Source organism: Schistocerca cancellata, chromosome 9 (genome assembly GCF_023864275.1).
Source record: "Schistocerca cancellata isolate TAMUIC-IGC-003103 chromosome 9, iqSchCanc2.1, whole genome shotgun sequence".
Lineage (NCBI taxonomy): Eukaryota > Metazoa > Arthropoda > Insecta > Orthoptera > Acrididae > Schistocerca > Schistocerca cancellata.
This window is the reverse complement of record NC_064634.1, coordinates 312,791,008-312,816,020: the sequence shown is the minus strand read 5'-3', so window position 1 is coordinate 312,816,020 and position 25,013 is coordinate 312,791,008. Positions and strand designations below refer to the sequence as shown.

Sequence of the window (25,013 nt, the reverse complement as noted above, 5' to 3'; positions counted from 1 at the left end):
GACTGAACACAGCACAGCCAGTGATTTCCATACAGAGCGCTACGTGACGTTACCAGTAAGAAAACCTAAACAGCCTACTTACACAGGGAGATCTTTTAACGAAATTTCAATCACCAACTTTCCCTGCCGATTTGCAAAATAGTTTGATGAGTGCCACTTAGATAGGAAAAACTGAATATCACTATATAAAAAGAGAAATGAAAGCTCATACGGAAAGTGTTGACAACGAATGAAAAAACATTAAAAATCAAAATTTGTATCCACCAGAAGATAGGTGTTCTCATGTTAGAGCGTGATAATACATAATGAAATCTTTAGTGCCGGGCCAGGATTCGAACCCTTTCACGCGTAATATGTGGAGATGTTGAGGAATCTGCAGTTTTGAACAAACAACAAATTGTAGCCGAGCTGTATTGTCACGAAGGGATCAAATTCCGCGTTAAGGGCGGTCTGAGTTGCATTCTATGTTCAGAACCAATTTTTATCGGCATACAGAAGCTCAGATAAAAGATGGAATAAGTGTCCTGTGACCCTACATAGCGCTTGTTTCGTCACTAGAAAAAAATAACTAGTATAAGAAAGGTTACTGGTGATAGAGTTTCTACATGTCGCCACTCCAGACTTCATTGTGGTTCAACCTGACGTCTACTTGGCAGAGAAGGAATATCATCTTTAATGTGAACTTCAAACCACACTGCCATTATATCTTCTTCACTTGGTGTAGCCAGAAGAGAATGGAATCTTTCTCTCCCTATCACAAATTATTGACAGAAGTGGGAATCGAACCCAGACCATAGGTATAAGAACCTATCATCAGTCCAACAGACCACCAAATCCTCTTTTCCATGACTCATTTTCCTATTGTAACACCGTTGCGCCACACTGGATGAGAATTCTGACACACAGGCTCCCTGTAGTAAATTGCAGCATGTTCAGTAAATTGATTTACTTGGTTGACCGAATCACTATGAACTAGTTGCTGCGGCTACCCAGTGCATACATTCGACTCTATTTTGTAATCACCGAAATAAAATCACGTAACTGCCACCTACACAGAACCGCCAACAGTGTAGGATGCATAAATTTAAATTTGAAGTGTTCCTTTCCACTTGAGCTATTCTATCTGTTTGTGAAAAACGTCGTGCAGCGCAAAAGAAAAGCTGTAACTGTTTCTCTCAGAAGTCTAGACCCGGCCATTTGCATTATCTCGCAGCGCCGCGGTATGCAAAAGTTCTGGAGGACTTGTTGTTCAGCTCTGGAGCTATTGTAGCTATGTGTCAGCTAGTAGCGTAATGGTAAGTGTCGTACACGCATAGATGAGATGTCGCGAGTTCGAATACATTTACTGCTAAATTTTTAAAAAAACTCAATTCTGCTGTCTGCTGAAGTTACCAATCTAATGGAACTTTGAACATAATTCCCTTCACTTCTCAACCCAAAATAGTCGCATGTGGAAAAAGGGCTAACTTCTGTGACATTTTGTTCTTTTCAGGTTTAATAGACAGCCAGGCAGCAGATGCCTCTCGAAGCTTTTGTATTACGTATGGGGAGAGCGCATCGTGCCCAAACACGTTAGAAAAGTATTTTCTACATTAGCTGTCGTGTGGTAGTGGCATTTTATTCTTCTTCAAACATTGTTTGACAGCTTTAACTCGGAACAAGTTTTCTACATGCATGTAATCAATAAACTGCATGTGCATCGTCAGACTGTTATAGATAACATCAGAGAATTCGCGTATATCGTTGATGATTAATTTCGGTCTCGTGTTTACTATTGTTTCAACAACACTAAAGGAAACCTTACGAAAATTGTGCACTGTATTATAAGAAATGAAATAAAACTACCCACGATAATCTTACGACGAAAGTCTGTTTTAATAAAACTGAGTATCTGCACACAAGCATGCCTCTATTGACACGAATTAGTAAAATACTACTCACTTAGATTTTGATTGGGTCTGTGTTTAATTGGTATGCTGTGTCATACTCAAGAGGTATGCAAATGTGGCATATTTCTAGAAACCCAAAATTTGCTTGTCAGCAGCGGAAAGAGGCGTTACCTCTTGTGCAGCATTGTAAGTTTTTCACCAGTGCACTATGAGCCGAAAGTATTTTCTTGCGATTTCCTTGTTGATGTTTGATCTGACTGCTTGTAGCTCTTTCACAGAAGGGGTAAAAACGTTGAAGTCAGTGAGACTGGAAGTGCGAACCAAAACAGACGCTTTTTCACATGTCAGCACATTACCACAGAGCTGGCGAAGAGGTATGAGTCTTAGCTTCCTCTTATGAGGCCAATAGTGGCTAGAACTCATCAACCGCTATTTAAAGGACGAGATTAGTTGCAATTTCCACCTGCAACGACTTTCCTGGGCTGAAAACCTTAAGTTTACAATCTTTTGTTACACCTCAAGCGATAATAACTGAGATTACTCAATGGAAATGACAGGTAAAATCAAGTGAACTTTGATGCTTAATTCCGTGCACACAAGGAAATAACTCGTCGATCACAGAGTTGCCAAACCTACCCTGCCTTGTTGCCAAATCTCAGTTACAGTCCCAGCAGGAAGAAGACGAACCGATGTGATCCTACAGCGGGCTGGGAAGTGATCATAGCTGGTGTCTCCAAGTCGCAGCTGCTACGGCCTGGAATACGTAATGCGTCTGATTCGCATTTCTGTAACTAGGTTTAGGGACTGGAGCGTAGTTACTAATAATACTCAGAATTGACTGCAAACTAAGCATCATAAATCAGTAACTCTCATAGTTGTTTTTATATTTCTTTCGTAAATGTACTCAAAACTAAGAAACTCATTCACAGGCGTTTTCGTGCCTCGCCGATAGTCGAGCACAAGAAACAAATAAAAATATAAAAATAATGTGTGTGTGTGTGTGTGTGTGTGTGTGTGTGTGTGTGTGTGTGTGTGTGTGTGAGTGAATGACAGAGAGAGAGAGAGAGAGAGAGAGAGAGAGGGAGGGGGGGAGAGAGAGAGAGAGAGAGAGAGAGAAATAAAAAAGAATGAGAGAGAGAGTGTGTGTAAAACATTGTTGCAAAGAAATTGAATCATGGTATGTAAAGAAGTCTTTCATTTAAAATGACACGTTCCACATCATTACGAAATGTCGTATTCATGATCTATGGAACAAGAATTAATCTAATCTAATAACATCATATTGATGACTAGCCATGAAGAGTCACGAATTACCGAAATTTTTGCCAATACCAGTAACCAAACCTGAACTTGAAAATAAAAGACGACAATTTTTGTAATAAACCGGGACTCCTATTAAGAACCTTTCGTCCCTGTTAGCTAACCACGAAAGACGTCTGATATACCTCCATTCTGAAGTAACAAAAATGTGCATGCATTTAAAGATGAAGTGCATGATGTGAAGTTCTGTGACGGAGATACGAACCCAACACGTAATCGGATTGTTAACTAAGAAAAATCAAATATTACGTATCGGTTTTTCTTACGAGCTGCTCGGTGTTTGAATCTAAAATAAGGATACAAACTTTTGTGCCTAAGCGACAATCGAACTGCACACCTACCGTGCATCCACGAATATAGCTTAAGTATCAGTTTCTTACTCACCAACAGTAAGATGTGTGCGTGTTTGACCAGAAATAACGACACCTACTGCGATTGTTAGCAACACATGAACAGACATTAAAAATGCACGTTAATTTTCACTAGCAGGTGGGTGTGCACTTGATAGGGCTTGAAATGAAATTATGAATATTTTTGTACTGGATCCTTTGGAGGAGACCTAGAGAAGATTGCAGTCTTGGGAAAAGGAACGAAATGATTGAACTATACTGTTCTGAGAGATTCAGATCCTCGAAAGAGGAGATACGAATTCGAATCACAGTCCAGCACCAAATATTTCAACGTCTCTAGTTCAATCAAGTACAAGTAAAATAAGAGACCTGTTCCTTTAAATGGCTATCGGTTCATCAAATAAAATAAAATTTTCTAATGTAAGTAAGTTTACTGGCGACTGTATTTCTGTTTACCATGACTTCCGCTATGTCATTTCCCAACGTAAACCGGCTCTGCCCAGTTGGTAATGAAGGAACCTGATGTTTAATGCGGATTATGGATTATAACGTCTTTCTCTTGAGGTTACCAGAGGTAAAATAAATCTGTTTCTGCCTCTTAAAAGTAAATTCCTGAACCCACGCAATGCACCTGTGATAATTCGTTCCACCAGACCATTGTGGCCACATTTCCCAGCCTCAAGTGTGTGCTGAAACGGATGATGTGCTTAGCTTACAAAATCAGTCACTGTGGAAAAAACGCGAGTCTATGAAATGGTTAAGTAGAAGCAAGCTCATGACGCGGAGATCATGCAGTTCTCATGTCAGCAGGATGTAAAGACTCTTCTAGGCATCATAGGCTCGAAGTAAAGCCATTTTGAATTTTCACAAATTGAGTAAATTTCTTAGTTCGAGAAAATCCACTGTGAAGTGTGAAGTTACCGGATAATTCGATTATTACCGTCATTATTATTATCATTTTATTCATACCGCTGCTGGAACACACGTGCTCGAAGATCATTTAATGCCTTTTGGTCACTATAGAAGTGGTTTCACAAGAACAGATTCTTTCCCTGTCTACGGAATCCTTTTCATGTTCATATCAAACATCAGCAGTTACTCGTAGATTACATTAAAACTAAAGTAATTGATGAAGACGTTACTTGATAACAAAAACGCGCTGCCTTTCTTCATTTACTTGCGCCTAGAAATGGCTATCGAGTACTACCAAACCAAAAGGTAAGAGATCTTACTGCCTCCGATATACGTCGCTGTCAGTTCTTCCATATGATTTGGTCGACATGACCTGTTTCAAGTTGTGTATGACAGACAATGTTTCAGAAAACCAATTGTTTTCCTTTGAAATAAACATAAAGCTTTTCATTCTACGCTATCCAATTACAAAATTTTCGCAGTATTAGTTCAAATTTAATATTCGCTTCTATAATTTAGGAAAGAATTTCACAGTTGCAAAACTCGCATCCGACTCATTGACCTTAACTTAGTCGCTGACCATAAGTTCTAACTCAGAGTGACACCAATTTAATTAACCTAACTTAGCGAAGACTGTTTGGCAGTGCTCTTTCTCACCCGAAAACACGTAATTCACTCATTTGGCTCCGTAAGTACACTGTAACAGTAATTTCTGAGTGTATGCAATGCATACGGATTGTAGAATTTAGAGGTGCTCTCTCATCCACCTCTGTATACAATATGCCACTACCACACGACAGCTAATGTAGAAAATACTTTTCTGACGTATTTGGCATGATGCGCTCTCCCCATACGTAATACAAAAGCTTCGAGGTGCATCTGCTACCTGGCTGTCTATTAAACCTGAAAAGAACAAAATGTCACAGAAGTTAGCCCTTTTCCACATGGGTTGAGAAGTGAAGTCCGGAACCGCGCAACTGCTACGTCGCAGGTTCGAATCCTGCCTCGGGCATGGATGTGTGTGATGTCCGTAGGTTTAAGTAGTTGTAAGTCTAGGGGAGTGATGACCTCAGATGTTAAGTCCCATAGTCTTAGAGCCATTTTTACCGTGTGGTAGGCTAGTGTAAGCTCGGCTGCTCGAACTTTCGTCTCTTCACTTGACTGGTTTCACAAAATAATTTTGTAGAGTTTTACTGCAGCTCGGTACACTGTATCTGTTAATGTGTTTCTTTGACCTGCTGTGATCAACTATGTCGGCACGTCCACCATGACTTATACTAATAAAACAGTTACATACGGAACACTCTGCTTCGTAATCAAAACGACCTTTCTTAATGAAATTCCAATTCTTGGAATAACAGTCACTGAATTTGCAGGCACGTTTCGGCATTGCGTTTCACAGTACTGCAGCAATAATACCACTAATATGAGAAAAAACTATTGCAGTTTGTCTGATAAAACATCAACTACTACACTGTTCTGACAATGAGTGTGTAAGTGGCGCGACAATCGGACGGTTTCATAGCTCTGTTGCAATAATACGACTTACTACTTGAATGAGACTTTCACTCTGCAGCGGAGTGTGCGCTGATATGAAACTTCCTGGCAGATTAAAACTGTGTGCCCAACCGAGACTCGAACTCGGGACCTTTGCCTTTCGCGGGCAAGTGCTCTACCATCTGAGCTACCGAAGCACGACTCACGCCCGGTACTCACAGCTTTACTTCTGCCAGTACCTCGTCTCCTACCTTCCAAACTTTACAGAAGCTCTCCTGCGAACCTGGAGAACTAGCACTCCTGAAAGAAAGGATATTGCGGAGACATGGCTTAGCCACAGCCTGGGGGATGTTTCCAGAATGGGATTTTCACTCTGCAGCGGAGTGTGCGCTGATATGAAACTTCCTGGCAGATTAAAACTGTGTGCCCGACCGAGACTCGAACTCGGGACCTTTGCCTTTCGCGGGCAAGTGCTCTACCAACTGAGCTACCGAAGCACGACTCACGCCCGGTACCCACAGATTTACTTCTGCCAGTACCTCGTCTCCTACCTTCCAAACTTTACAGAAGCTCTCCTGCGAAACTGCAGAACTAGCACTCCTAAAATAAAGGATATTGCGAAGACATGGCTTAGCCACAGCCTGGGGGATGTTTCCAGAATGAGTTTGGAAGGTAGGAGACGAGGTACTGGCAGAAGTAAATCTGTGGGTACCGGGCGTGAGTCGTGCTTCGATAGCTCAGTTGGTAGAGCACTTGCCCGCGAAAGGCAAAGGTCCCGAGTTCGAGTCTCGGTCGGGCACACAGTTTTAATCTGCCAGGAAGTTTCAACTTACTACTTGGTGGCCAAAGTGCCGCTCAAAGTAAATTATTGCCTGAGTGTATCAATACTGATACTGTGATTACTGGTATGGGACAATGGAGGTTTTAGACAAATAAGCTAAAATACATTAATGTCTTGTGTTGTATTTCCTTTAATATAGCGAAATCCCAAAAATTTGAGAAAGTTTCACGAAATGTATTTGAAAACTGAATTCCGGGACTTTTGAGTGCCCCGAAACAAATTTTCGGAACACCGGAACACAGGGATGAAAACCGGGACAATCCCGGTTTTCCAGGACGTTGGTCACCCTAGGCTAAGTGAACCCCACTTGCCAACAGCACTCAGCAGACCTGGACGGTTACCCGTCAAAGTACTAGCCACGACCAATAGCGCTCAAATTCGATGATATGACGGGAAGCACTGTTACCATTGCGGCAGGGCCGTTGGCGCTTCATCTTCACCTGCACTCTACAAATTACTGTCAACTGCAAGGGAGTAGGTTACACGAGGATGTCTGCGCGAATACGAAAAAAATGTAGCGCATTCGCAAGTCCCTCATCCGCAGCTGCATGAAAATTGCTAAAACAATTTGTCTCGCTCGGTACGCTATACTTCTGACGGTCGTCTGCTGAAGTCACACCTCGTAATCCACATTCAACTGACTAAGGCGCCAGCCATGACGATATATTAAGACGAGTATTATTAATACATCCCTACGTCACAGTTTTCTGTGACAATTACACAAACAGATTTTTTGAAATTTTCTGTTGAATATTTCCTCAATGTTGGGAAAACAAATAAAATCGTGTTACTAGCCGTCTACACATATTGCACATTGTTAGGTGTAGCTCATATAGCTAATTTACCAAATGTACGTCAATTGTCCATTGTTATGCCTTAGACTGAATAAACAGCGAAAATGTAGTAAGTGTTAAAACTTGTCCGCTTCCGATATTTTGTCGAGAGTGTAAGGGAAAAAAGTGTTGAAAGGGTTTGAAACTATGAAGGAAGACAGTTGACACTCCCTTGTACTCTTTTTTTTAGAACACATGCGACGCCTCTGAACGGTACAATGGAGCAAGCGAGTCAAGGCAGACCATTATAAACAATGAAATCTGGACAGCCAATAAGAGGCAAGTACAGAAAAGAACATCGGTGGGTCATAAAAACAGAACGGGATGAACCAATCGTTCTCTAATAAATCGTCGACCTAAAGAGCTTAGGTAGAAGTGAAGACAAAACCGTAAAACGCGTGCCACATTCAGCTCATCATCACTTAAAATTGAGGGCAGGTCTGTCTGTAAACAAGCTTGAACCCTCTCGTCATTATATAAAACACAGTCGGTTAAAATGTGGCGAACCGTAATCAGCACACCACATGCATCACAAACAGGCGGTTCTTCACGTCTGAAGAGGAAGAGATGGGTCAGGGGGATGTGTCCTATCCGAAGTCGCGTTAAACAGACTTCATTAATTTTAACTGGCCGGAAGAAGGTGCGCCATGGCTTCACTGTCTCTCTTATTGATCGCAACTTATTTTCCCTCACGCCCAGCTCCCAGAGACACGTATCAGACCTTCGCAGCAAAGAGTGCGCAGCGCACAGAGTGATGGGGCAGTCAGTTACGTTGGGAAGGGTATAAGACTCCTTTGCTGTAGTATCGGCCAATTCATTCCCACAAATACCCACGTGTCCTGGAACCCAACAGAATGAGACCTCATTTCCTTGTCGTTGCAAGTGCAGATCGGCGTCGTGGATGTTCTGAACAGTTCTATCCGCTGGGTACTTAAACTGGATTGTCTGCAGCGCACTAATCGGATCAGAACAGATGAGAAATAGGGATCCACGTTCGCGTTTCATCTGATCCACAGCTTCAAAAATCGCATAAAGTTCGGCGTCGGAGATAGTAAACGCACAAGGCAGACGGAACCTAAAGACAGAGACAGAAAAAATGACCGAATAACCGACAGCTTGCCCCTCTTTTTACCCATCTGTGTTTACCACGCTACAGTCCCGATTCTCATTTAAAACGATACGAAATTTATTCTTAAAAACGTAATCTGCAGTGAACAATTTGTTGCACTCTGTCAAATCTAGAATCATCCTAGGTTTCAATAACAACCAGGGCGGAGCTTTGCACCTACCCTCTCACTGAATGTTTGGCGGAGCTCTTTTGCCTGAACACCGAACGTTTCGTCCCTCGTGGATACGTGCGATAGAGTGGTTCTAGAGATGTGCAGATATAAATAGCTGCAGGGAAAGCCAACGAAGTCGGAAACGACCAGAGCTTGAGCGCCTGTTTAGCCACAAGGAACCGCCGCCGAGCACCGAATGGCGGCTCCCCAGTTTCTGCACACAGGCTATGTGTAGGGCTCGTCCTATAGGCTCCTGAGCCCAACCTGATGCCCTCGTGGTGTACGGAGTCCAGCATATTTAAATATATTGGTCATGCCGAGCCATAGACCGTACAGCCATAATCAAGATGCGATCGCACGAAACCCTTATAGAACTGCAGCAGGCAGTATCTACCTGCACCCCAGTTCTTCCCATTTCAGCATTTTACAATATCGAGCACTTTAAGGGCTAGTGTTTTGAGCTCCTTGAGATGTGGCAGCCAAGTAAGTTTGCTATCAAATAACAGATCTGAAAACCACAGCGTCTCCTTAAAATGTAAAACTGTATCGCGCAGGGCTTAGTTCCGGAGGTGTAAAAAGAGAAAGATCACGATTAAAATCAGTACATACTGTTTTCTCTGGGGAGAAATTAAAACCTGTCCGAGCAGACCATTCTTCCAGTCGCTTAAGTGTCAACTGTAACTGACGAGTGGAAGATATCGGACTAGAAGTGGAACATAAAATAGAAACATCATCCACAAACAATGAGCACTGCACAGCACTCCTCAATGCAGACGACCTACCATTGATCGCAACTGCGAACAAAGTCACGTTTAAAACGTTAACGTTCAACAAGAAAGAAGTGCAGGAAAACGGGGAGGCGGCCTCGAAGGACCCATTCATGTAGCTGAAAAAGTATATTGTGTCTCTGCGGAGTGTCGTATGCTTTTTCAACGTCAAAAAGAACGGATATTAAATACTGTTTCCATAGGAATGCCTCTTGTATAGCCGCCTCCAGTAGGATGAGATTATCAAGAGTGGAAACATATCTTCTAAATCCACACTGGAAACGACTGAGGAGATTTTGAGATTCCAGAGTCCACACTAGCCTGGAGCTGACCATCCGCTCTAGCTTCCTACACAGCTGGCAGGCAAGAGCGACACTCTGATAGTTGGCAGGTAGTGTGTGCTTCTTCCCTGGTTTAAGAATGGGGACCATTATGCATTCATTCCAAGGGACGCGATATTCCCCGTCTCTCCGTATGTTATTAAAAAGAGCAAGTAATATTTCTTTAGATGCAGGGTTAAGGTGCGGTAGTATACGATAACGTATAAGTCTGGCCCGTGAGCCGTCTCCCAAGCTGCAGCTACTTTCCGGACTCCATTGTCCTTTACGGCAGCTAATGGACAGAACATCCGTTTCCCAGATATCTTCCTTACGAATCCTCATACTGCAGTAGCGGAAATTGACCGATTAATGGACTTGAGAAACTCGTGTCATGATTGCTTCTTGCTCTCCTTCACTGTCCGTCGGGCTTTGGCTCTCGTTAACCGTAAGGCTCAAAGTTTCTCTGCTGTTGGCCTGTGCTGCAACCTGCGTAGCGCTGTCCGGCTGTCCCATATAGCGCAACGACACTGATCATTCCACCAAGCAACAGGTTTCCTTCTGTGACGGCCTGACGATTAAGGTATAGAGCGGTAGCGTGGATTACAGCGGTAATTTGACCCAACAAGTCGTGGATACTGTTCCTGCGCTCAAGCACAGCCAGCTGCCTATAAAGCGTCCATTTAGCCTTGGATAGCACCCAATTGGGTGGTGTTCCTTCAGTCTCCATTCGTTGTAAAAGGGTGTCATAATATGAAAGTGGTCACAGAGTCTGCCAGAGCAGTAGAGCAAATGAGTGGTGGAGAATGTGCCTGTGGCTGTGCAAAAATGTGTCATGGAGCCCGTATTCAGGAGATGTGTGGTGTCAGATTGTATTACACTTACAACCACTCATCCCCTCGAGCATGTGGACAGACTACCCCATAGAATATTATGGGCATTAAAATCCCCTAAGAGCACAAACGGGGCGGAAGCTTTCGATCAGCTCGGAAAGTGCTTCGTCATCGAGTGGTGCCTGTGGCGGAAGGTAGAGGGAACAGAAGGCTCTGAAAGGACACAAAATGCGCAGTGACAGCAACTGCCTGTAGTGTGGTGATTACCGTTACAGGGGAGGAGTAAAGAGTGTCATTGAAGAACACTGCCACTCCTCACTGAGCTCTGTCACCATGAAGATCATATCATCGTTGTAGATGATAACCGCTACACACAGGGGTACCGGATTCCTTGAAATGTGTTTCCTGAAGACACACACACACGAGTCTGGTCCGTGTGAAGAACTTCATCCACGCGAGCTCTGAAGCCATTTCAGTTCCACTGCAAGATGTTCGTTATCGATTCGGAAAGTTTGTTTTCCCTTTCTCTTTGCACCGTGGTGGGGAACGTGAGGTCATTGGTGGTGGACTAGTAGGGTTAGTGAGTGGCCGATTGGAACCACATCCATTGCCAAATAGTTAATAGCAGTAGCAGTAGCCGGTTTCACTGTTGGTGTTTAGGGACTATTCCACTGGACTTTGACTTGGTCTTTGTGGTGGCTTTCCCTTGCTGAGCTGAAACATGGGAGGTTCCTGAATGAGTGTACCAGTCGGTGCCAGTGGGACGGTTGCTGTTGGGGGCAGTGGCTCCACGTTTTCGCTCTGAGAAGTTTGTGTGACTGAGTCTCTGGAAAGCGCAGTGTTACCAGAGCCTGGCTTGTTAGTGGTGGCAGTCGCCACTTCCGTTTGCATCGTCACACTGACTTTAACTATGGGCTGTTTCACAGCTGATGGAAATAAGGTAGCGAATGAAGGGAGATGCAGTGATTTAAACAGCTTCTTTGCTTCGGCATATGACACGCGACGTGTAACTTTAAGTTCCTGAATTTTCTTTTCGTCCCTATAGACGGGGCACTCTCTATTCCAGACTGAATGCATGTTAGAGCAATTAACACGTACTTTTGGAGATGAACATTCCACACCTTGTTCATGACCTTGTTGATGACAGTTCCCACAAGTAGCACGACCATTACACGCAATGTTATCTTTGACACTTGAAACATCGCATGGGATTTGGAGAAAAGGGCGAACCAGTAAGTGTAAGAAATCTGCCTTAATGTGGCTGGGCAGGTCTTGCGTATTGAAAGTTAGAATGAATATAGGTGTTGGTTCAAGCTGCCCATTCGCTGTCTTCTTCACATTTTGAACTTCCGAAACACCATCGTCTGCCCATTCCCATTGTAAGACACTGCTGTCCTCATCCATTAGGTCTTCACACGTTGTCATACTATGGCTGGAATTTAAGGTTTTTTTTTGCAGTTCAGCAGTAAGAGGTTAGTCACCCAATCCAGTTGCTTTTAGAAGCCTCTGTACTTGCCCTTAAGTGGCCGTTTCAATCAGCAACATACCATTACGAAGCTGTTTAACTGTCTTCAGACTAATCGTAATACCATCTAAACCTTTCTGGATGAAGAATGGGGACATCTTAGCAAAGGTTCTCTCGGCTCTTTTAACTATCACAAAAACATTTTGACACACCTGTGCCCTGTTATTGTCACTGAATGTACATTTCTGAGGAGTATGCTCAGGAGAGATACCCTCACAGCTCCTCTTTTTGGGATGGGTAACAGTGTTAACGTGATCTACCTGATCAAATGCGAGCAGTTTTTGAACAATTAAGGTGCTCCATGGTCGTCCCATGGATTGAGAGTTTTTTATGTTGTCTCGTTGTCTCTGTAGAGCTGTACCATGGGAAGAAAGGAGAGGGTGTTCGTTGGTGGCCGGTATCCTCTTTCTATAGCACATACTGCATGTATAGATTAACTGGGTTCTTTATTCATAAGAATGGAAAGTGTACTTAAGATATTCGTTGTGGTACAAGCTCTTCTGTGTAGTCCACGTTAACCTCACTGATCGTGAAGTAAAAAGTCCACTATGTACACTACATATTGCTATGTGATGACTGTCTCTGAGTTAGTGGCAGAGCTTGCTGCTACTGCGATTCCCGCTGGGCTGTGACTGATGACACTGGAACTTACTCACTGCGACAGACTCGAACAGACTCGACCTCCAGTCTGCAGAAGCGATCCTATATACTGGCGGCCAAGAGATCGTTGGCGCCACATTTCCTCCAGGTCTGTTTTTGGCCTCTATCTATCGTCTCGCAACCTCTTTGCTGCGTGGTGTGCCGGTGGCAGCTTACGCCAGTAAATTTTCAAAGAGGTTTTTACCACCCTCGCGGTCTTTGCTGTCAAGCCAAGATCCACATTCTCTGTGATACACAACATTCCACTGCCGTGTCGAATGGTGGTTGCTGAAGCATGCCCAGAGCTTACGGTGACAGAGGACAGGTGGCACTTACCAGTCCCCAGCGTAGGAACCCTGGGGTCGCCAAGCCTGTACTCAGCAAACGAATGCTGAGCCCCTGAGAGGTCCAATGCTGGATGAATATAGTCTGGTTCATTTGCACGCCATGAGTCACACTGCCTCAAGACACATAGACAGTTACTAACTTGCTTTATTGTATGAAGTCTTTAACCGAAAATTATACTGCTTAGTGAGAGGATTGTGACAGCATCTTTTTAAATTCCATCACCATGTAATAAAGGTGAAATTTTTGTTGCCTCTGGAAGCAATTACATAGACAACCTTGAATTGGAACCAGGTGATGGGGAGTCTATTTTAGCAATTTGGTTTTATAAATACAGGGTGGTCAGAATGAGTTTGAAAAGCTTGTAAGGGTGTTGCAGGACAGTTTCTGGAGAGAAAGAGTCGTCTAGAAAAAAATTAGATTCGTTGCGCTGTTTCCGAGTTAATTGGCACTAAGTCAGCCAATCAGGCCATTGCGCGCGTAGATTCAAGAGGCCTGCCAGATTCAATTAGTGTCAGCTGTTCTCATAGCGTAGATGATAGTGCATGGAACTGCTCAGCCTTTCGCTCGTATTCGATCCTTATTACCATTCCATTTCCAGTTTCTGTATCGATCTCTTGTTTTGTCTTAGGAAATCAAGCTAGCAGCAGATTCGGCGACATTGTCTCTGGTGAGTCGCTTGAATCTGCGAGCGCAACGCCGTCATTGGCTCCTTAAATGTCAGTTAACTCGGAAAAGGCACAACGTATCGAATTTTTTCTGAACAATTATTTCTCAGCACAACCTACTATACAACGTCCTTAGAAGCATTTCAACCTTTTTCTGACCACACTGTATATGTGAGAAATCGCAAAAGCAATTTCACGACACAAGCCATGAATAGCAGTCCATCCACCACTGTTAGAGAACTGCGCACACCCGGGGGATGTAGGTCGTGTTGCCTCACTCAGACACGTCTGGCTGTCTAGCTGTCTATATTCTTAGCCAGAAATTAGCACAAGTCTGACAATTTAATTTTCCTCATCATAACTCCAGCATTCATGTTTTCGACTGTAACAGCAGTGCATTAGCAGGAACGTAACCTATTTATCCTGATGGCTGAACTAAATTCGAGATCCAGTACTTGATTACTAAATGCCTTTCGTTCACTCTGTACATTACTACCAACATGTCATAGCTACGCGTCGTTAATACAGCGCTCAGCTCACATTACAGCAATGTGCGTGTGTATAGCGTGGTTCTGTACTTGTGTCGTATGATGATGACGAGAGAAGGGGGATGGTGGAACCCAATGTCGGCACACATCCTACTCCTCTCGAATAGCAACGAGTGAGTCGCCGATTCTAGCGTTCCCATCCGACAGACGGATCGCCAACAACAGTGTCACATGCGCCCCACTACAGAAGATACTGTGGAATTTATTGCAGCACATTGATGCAAAGTCTGGTGATCAGCAACCTTACGCCATCGTCTTTCCTTCGCTTACCAACGAAACACTGGGGAAAAAATTTCATCCACCATCAGGATTCCAACGTACTATTTCCGAGGCTTAGGCTTAGCGACCTCGGCCACGGAGGCGGGCATATTATACAGTAAGTTACTGACGCTGCAATAGCGGCGAATGCCAAGTCTTGGGAAATTGTTGAATCAACAGGACCACAGTACAGACGTTCGCTTTTTCCGTTTGTAGCTTCACTGTCTAAACTACTAAGGACAGGTGCCAAAGCTAGCATTTGCTGGTATCTAATTCCAGCCTTATATCGATTTACAAGATGAAGCCTTCCGGATGTGAACGTGCCACCCCATGCTGACTTCACCTTTCGCTGTTCGCAGACAGATTTACCACTCACACGGCTATCATCGGTCCAATTATGCAGGAAACCCGTCACAGTAATTGCATAATGCCGTTACTATAATGATATCCTATATAATCTATAAAGTACTGGAGGGGACTAGGAAATGCCGTTAAGGTCCCACACCCTCTGAAAGGAAACTCCTTATTTACACCTCCACGCGGTAGAGAGAAATCATTTCCAAAAGCGGAAGAACCAGCTGATGGCCTACGGCACAGGATGTGGAAGGCAACGGGAAACCACCACATTAAAGAAATACGGATATCCGAAGCACCAGCAGTAAACTATGCCAGTATCTTCTGTAATATTTTCCGGAGATAAAATAGTCCCCCAATCGGATCTCCGGGTGGGGACTGCGAAAGATACAGACAAAGTGAATCAAGAATCCCAATTTTAACATAGCAACTTGGAATGTGAGAACACTGCTTCAGTATAGCCAAAAACCTAAAACTTGAAATGGAAGTCTGGAAATCGATATCCTAGGCATGTCGGAGATGAGATGCCCGTAAACAGGTGATTTCCGGTCTGAAGAATACAGCGTCATTCACACCAGAACTGACCAGGTTAGATCAGGAATGGGAGGAGTTGAAATAATTTTGAGGAAAAACTATGGCTCACATCTAAGGGATACGTGCAATACAGCTCACGAATAATACTAGTTAAGCTTGAAACTACATTGGCATGTCTACAAATATACATGCCAATGTCGAAAGAAGAAGGTGCAGTCACTGACGGAATATACGAAAAAATAAGTAATGCGATGAGAAATGTTAAAGGAGATCAAAACCTGATTGTGATGGGGGACTGGATTGCGATTGCGAGTGAAGAACCGTAGGAAGGAATTGTTGGCAAATGTGAACTTGGAAGAAGGAATGAAAGAATAGATCGACTAATCGAGTTCTGCTCAATGCAGCAGTTAGTTGTTGCAAACACATTTTTCCAACATCATAAACGAAGAAGATACACATGGAAGGCCCCTGGAGGCCTGAGGAAGCAACAGATTGATTACATTCTAGTGAAAGCTCATTGTAGGAACCAGTTAAAAGATTGCAAGAGCTATCCGTCTGCAGACATGGACAGTGACCATAACCAAGTCTTGATGAAAAGTTCACTCAGATTCAGATGTCTGAAGAAGAAGACAGTAAAACTGTACACCGAGGGACTGGCAAAGAAGAATGCAACTGATGAACAAGAAAAATCTGGATACAGAAAATTAAGGATTCTAGTCAATAGAGAAGATAGGAAAGCAAGAGAAAATTTGCAGGGAAGCGGAAGAAATATGCAAAACGGAGAACTGATTTAGCCTACAGGACAGCAAATGAATTTTTTAACAAACGTAAAACAACACTCTCAGGCACAATAGAAAATAAAGAGGGGAAAATGCTGTTTGGTGGAGACATGGTGAAGAAATGGAAAGAATACATTGAGGAGTTGGATGACCTCTTTCGGAGGAAATAATAGGAAAAGAAGGGCAGGTAGACGAAGATGACGAGAGAGATAATATTCTGCAAAAAGAGTTTGACAAAGCTCTAAAAGAAATACAGGACAACAAAACAACGGGTATTGATGACTTCCCTAGAGAACTAATAAAGAATTCTGATGACAGCATGAAAATGATGCTTATTAGGTCCATCTATAACAAAGGAGATATACCGACAGACTTCCAGAAATGCAACATTGTTCCTACACCAAAGAAGACAGCACCTACAAAATGTGAACTGTACCGAACTTTAAGCCTAACATTACATGCATCAAAAATTCTAATAGAAATAATGCTGAAGAGAATTGAAGAGAAGGTGGAGGATGGAATGAGTGAAGACCAATTTGGTTTCAGAAGGGGATTGGGAACAAGAGAAGCGATTCTGGCACTGTGTCTCCTTATCGAGAAGCAATTACAGAAACATAAACCACCTTTGTAGACCTGGAAAATACATTTGATAACGTTATCTGGCAAGATGTATTCAGAATGCTGAGGAAAAGTGGAATGAAGTACAAAGACATACGTGTGATACTGAGTTTCTATATGAGGTAGCAGTCCTCAGAACAATGGAAAGGATTCTATGCAATAAGTATGGAATGAGAATAAACAAGAAAAGGACTAAAGAGATGTATGCAGTACAGAGGCGGAATATGAACTTTGGAGAATGAGAATTGGAAGAGAAGTGCTGGAAGCGATAGAGGAATTTACCTACTTGGGAAGCAAAACCACAAGGGATGATAGAAACTGGAAAGAAATTGTGAGCAGACTACGACAGGCCAAAATTGCATTTAATCTGAGAAGGAACTTACTCACCAGCAACAACATCAGTCTGAAAACAATGAAACGTATCATGAAAGCTTTCGTTTGGAGTGTGGCCCTATACGGATGTGAAACTTGGACAATGGGAAGAGAAGAGAGAAGACGGGTAGAACCCTGCAGATGAAGAGGTTCTTAGAAATCAGATCTCTGTGGAGGAACATCCAAACAAGAACAGACAAACTTGTAGGGCACATTCTAAGACACAACAACATCATTGGGACAATAGCAGAAGAATCTATTCAACGAAGGAATCGGCCGGACCGACGATGAACATCATACATGCAACAGATCATGAATGATGCTGGATGTAACACATATGTGGAAACGAAGAGGAAGGCAGACAGAAGAGGGGAATGGTGCTCTGCTGCAAGCCAACCTCAGGCATGAACACTAAAAGAAGAGAAGATAATAACACTGCATACAATGTGTCTCTCGAAAGAAACGTCAGATTACTTTCAAAAAATGGTTCAAATGGCTCTCAGCACTATGGGACTTAACATCTCAGGTCATGAGTCCCCTAGAACTTAGAACTACTTAAACCTAACTAACCTAAGGACATCACACACATCCATGCCCGAGGCAGGATTTGAACCTGCGACCGTAGCGGTCGCGCGGTTCCAGACTGAAGCGCCTAGAACCGCTCGGTCAACAACGGCCGTCTCAGATTACTTTCCGCCAGCCATCATCAAATCACTCATTTGACATACAATGATGTATAAAGGCATCTTCCATACTTTGCAGGCGTTAGGGACTTTACCTACATCTATATCTACATCTAAATCGTACTCTGCAATCTACCCGATGGTGTCTGGAGGAGGGTAGTTCCGGAACCAACTAATCGTTCGTCGTATTCTCACCTCTTCGAATTCTATGAAGACTTTCTTTGTCCCGTCTGCCATCTATCACCCTCGCGGCACGGACCTCCCACTCCTTTTCTTAAAACAAAGTTGAAAATGTACGCTAATGGCAAAATTTCCGTTTTCATCTCGTCGGAAGAGTAGTCTTGGAATCTCTGCTTAGTGTCTCAGGCACTGCAGTCCGTTTTTATTCGCCGATATTTAGAACTTATTTTCCATTTTCCTAGTGAAGCATAGTTTTGCTAGATTTCTATGTACAGTATTTGTTTATATACACTCCTGGAAATGGAAAAAAGAACACATTGACACCGGTGTGTCAGACCCACCATACTTGCTCCGGACACTGCGAGAGGGCTGTACAAGCAATGATCACACGCACGGCACAGCGGACACACCAGGAACCGCGGTGTTGGCCGTCGAATGGCGCTAGCTGCGCAGCATTTGTGCACCGCCGCCGTCAGTGTCAGCCAGTTTGCCGTGGCATACGGAGCTCCATCGCAGTCTTTAACACTGGTAGCATGCCGCGACAGCGTGGACGTGAACCGTATGTGCAGTTGACGGACTTTGAGCGAGGGCGTATAGTGGGCATGCGGGAGGCCGGGTGGACGTACCGCCGAATTGCTCAACACGTGGGGCGTGAGGTCTCCACAGTACATCGATGTTGTCGCCAGTGGTCGGCGGAAGGTGCACGTGCCCGTCGACCTGGGACCGGACCGCAGCGACGCACGGATGCACGCCAAGACCGTAGGATCCTACGCAGTGCCGTAGGGGACCGCACCGCCACTTCCCAGCAAATTAGGGACACTGTTGCTCCTGGGGTATCGGCGAGGACCATTCGCAACCGTCTCCATGAAGCTGGGCTACGGTCCCGCACACCGTTAGGCCGTCTTCCGCTCACGCCCCAACATCGTGCAGCCCGCCTCCAGCGGTGTCGCGACAGGCGTGAATGGAGGGACGAATGGAGACGTGTCGTCTTCAGCGATGAGAGTCGCTTCTGCCTTGGTGCCAATGATGGTCGTATGCGTGTTTGGCGCCGTGCAGGTGAGCGCCACAATCAGGACTGCATACGACCGAGGCACACAGGGCCAACACCCGGCATCATGGTGTGGGGAGCGATCTCCTACACTGGCCGTACACCACTGGTGATCGTCGAGGGGACACTGAATAGTGCACGGTACATCCAAACCGTCATCGAACCCATCGTTCTACCATTCCTAGACCGTCAAGGGAACTTGCTGTTCCAACAGGACAATGCACGTCCGCATGTATCCCGTGCCACCCAACGTGCTCTAGAAGGTGTAAGTCAACTACCCTGGCCAGCAAGATCTCCGGATCTGTCCCCCATTGAGCATGTTTGGGACTGGATGAAGCGTCGTCTCACGCGGTCTGCACGTCCAGCACGAACGCTGGTCCAACTGAGGCGCCAGGTGGAAATGGCATGGCAAGCCGTTCCACAGGACTACATCCAGCATCTCTACGATCGTCTCCATGGGAGAATAGCAGCCTGCATTGCTGCGAAAGGTGGATATACACTGTACTAGTGCCGACATTGTGCATGCTCTGTTGCCTGTGTCTATGTGCCTGTGGTTCTGTCAGTGTGATCATGTGATGTATCTGACCCCAGGAATGTGTCAGTAAAGTTTCCCCTTCCTGGGACAATGAATTCACGGTGTTCTTATTTCAATTTCCAGGAGTGTAGTATTATCGTTAGATGTCAAAGTTCTTAAGCAAGGTCCTTAGCTCAGATCTCGGTTATTGTTTTAGATTTCCGTTGGTTTGAATCAAATGCAAAAATTGTACCTCGAGAACTGTCCAGACGTATCTGATGTCTAGGTAACATCTTTAAGTGATTAACACTGTAGTGTCACATGTTAATGTAAATGCGAGGTAAGTCACTGCAAACGTGAACTTCTAGTCCATTGATAACCGGTGTAACCGCGATAATGTGGAATACAAGCATGCAAACGTGCGTGAATTGTGTCGTAAAGAGGCCGGATGTCAATTTGTGGGATGGAATTCCACGCCTGTTGCACTTGGTCCACGAGTACAAGGACACTTAATGGCTTTTGTGAATGACACTGGAGTTGTCTTCCGCTGACGTCCCATATGTGCTCGACTAAAAACAGATGTTGTAGTCGAACCGGCCAGTATGGTTACAACAGCGGCGATGAGCGTTATCCTATTGGAAAACACCACATGGACTGCTGGTCATGAATGGCAGCACAACAGATAGAATCACAAGATTGACATACAATTTTGCAGTCACGATACGAAATCGCACCCCAGATCTTAACTCCAGGTGTACATCCAGTGTGTCTAGCAAGCAGACAGATTGGTTGCAGGCCATCAACTGGTATCCTTCTGACCAACACAGGGCCATCACTGGCACCGAGTCAGAACAGGCTTTCGCCAGAAAACACAACAGATGCCTTCCAATGAGCTCTCGCCTGACACCACTGACGTCGCAAACGGCAGTGCTTTGGTGTCAGTGGAATGCGCTCTACAGGACGTCTGGCTCGGCGCTGTCCTTGTAGTTATCGATGTGTAACATTCTATAAATGTGGTGGCAACTGCTGCTCATATTGCTGCTACAGATGCAGTACGATGTGCCAGAGCCGTACGCGGAACACTATGGTGTGTGTTGTCGTTTGAGCCCAACTATTCAGTATGTCGTGTGGCCACCATGCGCTGCAATAAGAGCTGCTATACGCCTTGGCATTGAATCAATAAGGTTCTGAATGCGTTCCTGAGGGATTTCCTTCCACGCAGTTTGTATCCGAGCCCACAAATCCGTGACGCCAGTTACTGGAGGACTGTGACGCACAAGGTGCCGACCAACCATATCCCAGACATGTTCGATGGGCGACATGTCTGGCGAACGTGCAGGCCAGGGAAGCAATGGTACCCGTCACTCTTCGAAGAGACCTGTGCATTCCTCACAATACGTGGCCGATGGAGATGCCTGAAGTTGGGGGAGTACCTCAGGCTCTACAACCTCCGTTAGGTACCGGTTGCTGTCCAAAGTGCTGGCTATGCGTACGAGGCGAGATCAGTTGTTGTAACCAATGGCGCCCCAAACGATCATACCTGACGTTTGTCCGCTATACCGCTCCACAAAGCAGCCCTCCAGGTTGCGCTCACCACGCTACAACAGGACACGTATGCGGCCATCACTGTAGGACACGTTGAAGCGGGACTCATCCGAAAAGATTACATGTCGCCACTCAGCACCCCTGTTACGGCGTTCACGTGCCAATTGCAGTCGGAGGGGCTTGTGGTTTCTGGACAATGGAAGCCGACGTAATGGCATGCGTCAAACCAGTTCAACCTGCAGCAGACGGTGACGAACCGTCGATGCAAACAGGTTCACACCTGTTGCAGTGCTCCAACGACGAGCCATCACTGTGGATGCTGCTGTACGGTCCATAATGGCCATGCGGACAAGGTGACGGTCATCCCGTGGTGTGGTCATGTTCCGTGGTCCAGTTGCCGCTCGTCGCTGCGTACGACCTTCCTCTATCCACTGCTTCCACACACGCATCACTGTCGTAGCAGCATGCCCTGTGCGAGCCGAAATGTCACGGTATGACAACCCCGTTTCCCGGACACCGATCACTCTGACCCGTTCGAACTCGCCCACATGCCGATATGGCTCCCTTTGACGTCGACGTCACTGTATTGTTTCAACCTTGTGTGACAGCTCCGCATCGACTACACTAGGCGCAACACCGAACCTGTCGGACCGACACGAGAGGGCTCTGCTCGGCCTACATCTACCCTATCTCGCTGCAAAACGTATCACGTATTGCTTGCCCGTACAGGACCTGCAACATGCGGTCGTGCATTATCCTGCTGAAATGTAGGGTTCCACAGGGATCGAATGAAGGGTAGAGCCACGGGTCATAACACATCTGAAATGTCCACTGTTCAAAGTGCCGTCAATACCAACAAGAGGTGACCTAGACGTGTAACCAATGGCAACGCATACCATCACGCCGGGTGATACGCCAGTATGACGATGAAGAATACACGCTTCCAATGTGAGTTCACCGCGATGTCGCCAAACACGGATGCGACCATCATGATGCTGTAAACAGAACCTGGATTCATCCGAAAAATTGACGTTTTGCCATTCGTGCACCCAGGTTCGTCGTTGAGTATACCATCGCAGGCGCTCCTGTCAGTGATGCAGCGTCAAGGGTAACCGCAGCCATGGTCTCCGAGCTGATAGTCCATGCTGTTGGAAACGTCGTCGAACCGTTCGTGCAGATGGTTGTTGTCTTGCAAACGTCTCCATCTGTTGACTCAGGGATCGAGGCGTGGCTGCACGATCCGTTACAGCCATGCGGATAAGATGCCTGTCATCTCGACTGCTAGTGATACGAGGCGGTTGGGATCCAACACGGCATTCCGTATTACGCTCCTGAACCCACCGATTCCATATTCTGCTAACAATATTGGATCTCGAGCAACGCGAGCAGCAATGTCGCGATACGATAAACCGCAATAGCGATAGGCCACAATCCGATCTTTATCAAAGTCGGGAACGTGTTGGTACGCATTTCGCCTCCTTACACGAGGCATCACAACAACGTTTCACCAGGCAATGCCGGTCAACTGCTGTTTGTGTGTGAGAAATCGGTTGGAAACTTCCCTGATGTCAGCACGATGTAGGCGCCAACCTTGTGTGAATGCTCTGAAAAGCTAATCATTTGCATATCACAGCATCTTCTTCCTGTCGGTTAAATTTCGCGTCTGTAGCACGTCATCTACGTGGTGTAGCAATTTTAATGGACAGTAGTGTAGTTGGAGGAGGGCATACTTGATATTCTGAAGTACTTTGTCTGGAGGGTACAAGCGTTGTAGAGTTCGAAGGGCACTCAGAGAATCGGAAAAGGCAATGAGTTTACGACTAGAATTCCGTCTCATCTGATCTAGTGCCCGCAAGATCGTGTAGTTTTATAGTTTCAGATCGAAGACAGTAAAGTCTTGAGGCAATCGGACTTTCACGACAACAGAGTCCCCTTGTTTCAACCATCTGTATAGATGGGTGTAAAGGTGTGGTGCACAGTTAAAATGTCCTTAAGTAATGTATTCAAAATATATGCAGGAGGGCAATGTCTCCTGCGCTGCACTACATCTAAAATGACGCTGGTCCCCTGCAGTAACCAGAGTGGCAGACAGTTGAAACACTGGATTTGGGGTTGTATTTCCTCCACACCATGTGACTCCTGCACACATTTCGCACGCATCCCAAATGGCCTCGTTGCCAACGGACGATTCGTAAAGAGACGTTCCGAACCTAGACGAGCAACAGTATGGAATGTTGGGGAAGTGGGACTAGCGAGGAGCTGACACGTCTGACGCACGTGAGGAGCTGTCGCTGAATGTTAAGTGGTGGTTCCCCAGCCTCAGCACAGAGGCTGGGTACACTGCTGGTCCTCTAAGCACCTGCGTTCAGTCTAACCCCCTCATGGTGGATATCATCAATAATATTCAGGTAAGAAGGCCTCGCTGAACCATATAATGCGCATCCATAGTCTAACCGTGAACGCACAGAAACCCAATAAAAGCGCAACGCACCCTGTCTGCTCCCCAAGACGTGTGGCTAATGCACCTTACAATATTTAGCGCCTTCTGGGTTCTGGCTTTCTCAGGTGTGGTAACCGCGATAGTTAGATTTCAAAAATGAGGCCCAGAAACCTTACTGATCTATAAAATATTGAATAGTATCCGTTAGATAAATTAAAAATACGACAAGAACGATTAAAATCAACACAAACACCCTTTTCTGCAGAAAACTGAAAACCCGTCTTTGCAGCCCACTCCTCTAATCTTTGCACTGTAAGTTGCAACACTGGAGGGGGAATAGAACACAGAAAAATCTTCCACAAATAAGGAGCACTGTACAGGACTCCTTGCCGTACACAGGATACTGTTTATGGCTATGCAAAGACGGTAAAACTTGGAACAGTACGCTGAAGAACAATGGTCCCCTGCTCAAAATGATACGACAGAACGTCACCAACTCGAGACTCAAAGTCTGAGTGAGATGCGTACTGAGGTGACGCGTGTTGGGAGGGAGCAACTTCACCTATTCCTCCTCTTCTCCCTCTTGCCCTCCACCTGTTTTACCGACCTACTTGATCACAAGACCGCTTAATCAGGACAGACCGCATGAAACTGCGAGGTGGCCACGAAAGCTCCATTGATCGAACTTCACCAAAATATTCTGTCTCCAGGCAGAGTCTTACGCCTTACTGAAATTGAAAAAGAAGCCGAGTCAGTGATGTTTACGTAGTATAGGCTGGTGAACAGCCGCCTCTACCAGTGTTAGGTTGTCGACAGTGGTCTGAAATCTCCAGAATCCATACTAGAGCGGCTAAGGAGTCGCCTTGTACCTAACAGCCAGATCAAACGACGGTTGACCATTCGCTCCAGGGTCTTTCGTACACAACTCGTAAAGCTACGGGGTCATGTGCGGTCTTTTTCTGGTTTGAGGAGGGGTATCTATCTTCACCTCATCCACTCTTTTAGGTGTGGCTTTTAACCCCATGATGTAGTTGAAGATCCTTCTGGTCAGTCTGCGTTTATCCATCCTTAGTAGGTAAAATTTCAACCTCCGCTTCGTCATTGTGTTCCCGCTCTTCTCAGTG

General features: G+C 45.2%; 1 protein-coding gene and 1 non-coding gene across 2 annotated transcripts in view; both read left to right on the top strand.

The window, feature by feature from the left end:
• Positions 1–25,013, top strand: part of LOC126101380 (protein takeout-like) — an 80,103-nt gene that overhangs the window by 21,126 nt on the left and 33,964 nt on the right. The window lies entirely within an intron of this gene.
• On the top strand, positions 6,694–6,768 carry Trnas-cga (transfer RNA serine (anticodon CGA)). Its single transcript has one exon. It is a non-coding gene; the product is annotated as a tRNA-Ser (tRNA).